Raw genomic sequence first — 4,639 nt, 5'->3', positions numbered from 1 at the left:
TAAGCATCAAGCTAGTAGAGGAAAATAAGTTGGGAAACACATTGGCTATCCACCTCTGCAATTAAATAACGAATGCCATGGTCCCAAGCAATATTAAGTCCTTGAAAAAGACTCCAAAGTTCTGCAGTAGTCACCGATCCAAATCCAATGTTCATGCCAAAGCCAAACTACCACTTTCCAGAACAATCCCTCACCAAGCCCCCAGCGCTGGCTAGACCCTTCTTTAATCGTGATCCACCAGTATTTAATTTGAAAAAAGATTCAGGGAGAGCTTGCCATCTAACATCTTTGATGATCTTATTACTCTGACTGAAACTAAGAGTTGATCGTGCATTTTGAATGTCCTGAGCCCAAGATTTAATTTCAGCAACAACATGATCGTGCAATAATAACGAATTGTGATGTGTTATTATTACAAATAATTTTACATATTGACTTTACTATAAATACTGTCTGTTAGTGAACCCTCGTGACAAACATGCAGTGTGAAATATACTTTTTCTTTTTCACTTGATTTTATCTTTTTTATAAAAGCGCACAAAGAGTTGGTGCCATTGTATATAACCAGAAGCAAGCCTACAAGCTTTGCAAAGATTAAAGTTATTGTAATTGAAAATTGAAGCACAATATGTGACAAATTGGACTAATCAATATTAAACTAACACATCAACCATCCCTTAAGCATCTGCCATCTCAGATGCAATATCTAGCTGATATATGTATATGAAAAATGCAGTTGCCGACTGGCAACTTTTTAAGCATGTGCGTTTCTGTATATACATTATTGTCATCAATAAAAATAGAAATCACTTTTTCCCATTGAGGTGGAAATTCCCCAGCAGCAACCCAATGAAAATTAAAAAAATGGAACCAAACGAGGTTTAAGAATCGTGCACGATACAGATTGGATGGGACATTATCACATTAATGAAGGAAACATGTGGGGAGACGATTGAGAATTGAGAAAAGCAAAGTTAAAATTGCAGTGGACAATAATCGTATGAATTAGTGCTTTCTCGCAATGGTACAAAACACTTTGATTATTTTTTACTTTTTTGACAGCTTTTCTTTTCTTTTTCTTTTTCTTTTTTTAAATTTACTTTGTTTCGATCGTTTCTAGCTTTCTGTAAATATATATTTTCAGAAGTGGCCATTCAGAATTGCAACATCTTTAAATCTTTCAAACGTTTTGTTTTGGGCAGCTGTGACTTTCTTGTCCGTTTCGATTTTGACAACTGCGATAAAGAACCTAATGGAATGAAATGTAAAATTGCATATCCCTTACGATTGAAATTCCTCAACAGAGCTGGCCGTTGCTCTCAGTGTAAATGACTAAATGTGCATGCATAAGTTTAGTTTCTCTGTGTCGTATAATATGTGCGTGCACCATTCAAGGCAAAGTTAATATAAGATTCAAGCTTATGATAACTACAAATAATATTATATATGAAGAAAATGGAGGTATAACTTTATTTTCAGTGCACATATATGAGAAAGTTTCTTGAAAAGAAAATTGTAGAATAAATTAAAAAGAGATCATAAACTTTATTCTCAAAAAAAGTTTACAGTGAAAGAACTATATAAACTTTTTAATGCTAATATAATTAAAATGATTGGAGTTGTCCGCCACAAAATTTACTGTGAATGTTGCAGCTGATTTCAATAATAAAGTGAAGCTAGCTAAAAAAATTCAATAAATTATACAAAAATAGAGATTTGAAACTATGTTGAAGGGAGGCTAGCCCTCAGGCAGTAGTGTCGTAAAAATTTCTAAAAAGTAAGAGACAAAATATACTGGAATGTGAGGCAAGCCGAAGTGGAGAGTACGGAAGAAAGATAGTGTAGTCCTTCCCAAATTTACTTTATGTGCACTTCAATTTGGCATCATATGCTTGTTGCCTAGTTATAGTATTTATCATTAATTATTATCATTTGTACAAACTAGCAATTTTAATGCTTATAAAGTCGTATTTAATGATATGCCAATATTTATTATCTGGTGTTGTACTAAAGTGAAGCATCCGTATCAAGTTGAATGAGTAATTTCAACACAGCTAATTAGAGTGCTTCTTAGCAAGCTGTTCAATCGTAACCATTATAGATTCACCCAAAAAAAAGGGATAAAACGTAATATATGTGATAAAATAAAAACAAAAACTAAGTGCAATTTAATGAATGGGAATAATTTAGTTTTGTCACAAAGCAAGTCATGATGGATAAATATTTTGCGTCAGAGGAATGCCTTGTAAACACACACTTGATTTGGCAGAAACAAACGATAAGGAGTCGTAGCAAAATTGGTATCATCGTGGTTTTGAATAATGTAACTACCGCAGAATTGAAGCACTACTAAATGTGTATGCATTAATGGACAAGTCTACCTTCGTATACAATTCAATGAAACCTGAGGGTTGGCCAGCACACACACACACGCATAAATACAGTACTCTTGTAGTCTTGTTAGTGGGTCTAGTCAATATATCTATGCTTTTCTTGCGGAATTTATTTTCAGAAACATCTCCATTACATCCCACTTTGAGCTTATATTTATAAGTTGGCGGGCAAAGATAAGCAGCTGGGGTCACCATTTGTGATACGTACTAAATACGAACATGACATCAATTTTCAAGGTGAACCATTAAAATGACACAACTATTAAATAAGACAAACTCGTGTCGGGTTCAAGTTTTAAATTTTCAACACATAAGAAGACAATTTATTATGAGGAGACGGCCTAACTAACTCAAGTGGTAAGAATATGACCTCCTTAGGGCTAAGATACTAGGTTTAACTCTCATTAGGGGGGAATGGAATGAAATCCGATAATCCTCCCATATTTTTTTTTAAGAAGAAAAAAAGACAACCCATTGTTCACACGATTAACTATTCAAGTTGTTATATCTTCCTAACCGAGTACATCTAGATTCTATTTTTCTTATTATACAAAATTTTTGGTTTATATCACATTAGAAAAAAATAATTAGAACTTGGGTATGTGCTCAAATGGTAATACGAAATGCAACTTTTAACTTTAAATCCTTACCGTTGAATTGTTGTGCATAAAAATTAAGTTAATTAAATCAAATTTTTTTAGCAGTTTAAAATGTTGTAAAAGCATTTAAAAAAAATGAGGACGTCTGCAATTGAGAATATATATATATGAAAAGTTTTTCAATCTAGAATCAAAGTTTGCGACAAATTTACGATGTCGTAAATTGATATAACATTATAAACTAATTTATGACAGCATTAATCAGTCCTGAATTTTCATCCTAAATATATGTACAATAATTTTTTCATAAATAATCTCTTAATTATTAAAGTAAAAGATAAGTTAAAAGACAAATAAAGAAAAAAAAAACTCTAATGCAGTGTATTTTTCCAGAGTAGATTGAAATTTATGTTTTTTTTATAGTCTTGTTCTTTATCATATTAAAATAAGGGGACCTTTATTAAATAGTAATAACATATACATGTGTGTTTGTGTGATGAGAGGAGAGGAGTGGAGGAACAGGATTGGGAGCGTCACTTTTTTGACACGAAATATTAAGATGAGGTTGATTTAGATTTTTATTTAATTGAAAAATAAATAAATAAATATTGGACCCATTCATTATTTTAATTCTTCTGTTTTCTTTCTCTAAAATTTATTCTTCTACCGTAGTTTTTGCAAAAGTCGTTTCATTTGCTAAACGTTTGCCCCTAAATTTTCTAATCTCTGTCATTCGAATATAAGTTTAATGGATTGAATGGCTCTGCTCACTTAATAGACATCCAGAAAACAACGATGAAAAGACTAGCGTACCTGATTAATATAGTCACTAATAACCTGTATGACAACCAAATTTAAACACTAATAATAAACTCATTGAATTCGTGTTGGCCTAAATTTAAAATGATACGACAACCAAAACTGCTACCCTGAAAAAGTGTTGCATGTCCCTAATATTAACTTCTTAGTTAAAAGATAATAGCGCTGATTATTTTAAGGATAAAAGAAATTAAAAAAAAAAAAGAAAGAAAGAAAAGAAATAGAATTGGCGTTTTGACTAAATGAAGAGAGAAGGTGGCACTGAGGAATTGGGCAGTCAACTTAGAAAATAGTTTTTGCAGATCGTTACTTTTTAGCCATGATTAAATTATTATCTTTTTGTACAAGTATAACTTAATTTGCAACATCCAATTGAATTTTATCGGTAAAGATATATGACATTTTACATGGCTAGCTAGTCTTTAACGGGGTAAATTAATTAATCCCGTTTTGACTTTTTGAAGTTGAAAACACAGCAAAGGGGTATGATGATGGCAATTTGCTTATGTGGGGCGAGTAGAGGATCTCAGAATCGGCTATCGAGAGGGCCAACTTTTGACTTTCGAGTTCCCCCCTTCGTTGACACATGTGATAATTAAGGTGGATGTAATTGTCATGCAGTTGCAACCCGCGTCATCAACTATTAATTAAAACACTTTGAGATTGAAATGTGGCCTTAATTATTACCAACATTTGCCATTAATTAATTCCACTACTCATTACCCATCATGTCTATTGTTTCCTTCTTTGCCACCTTTGTACGACCTTCCATTTTGTATAATTTTCTTTGCAGTTTTCTACGTTTTCTTATTGTGTTAGTCCCAACTT

This window comes from Citrus clementina, unplaced genomic scaffold, assembly GCF_000493195.1.
Source record: "Citrus clementina cultivar Clemenules unplaced genomic scaffold, Citrus_clementina_v1.0 scaffold_4, whole genome shotgun sequence".
Taxonomy (NCBI): Eukaryota; Viridiplantae; Streptophyta; class Magnoliopsida; order Sapindales; family Rutaceae; genus Citrus; species Citrus x clementina.
The sequence above is the reverse complement of the archived record's forward strand: the minus strand, read 5'-3'. Positions refer to the sequence as shown.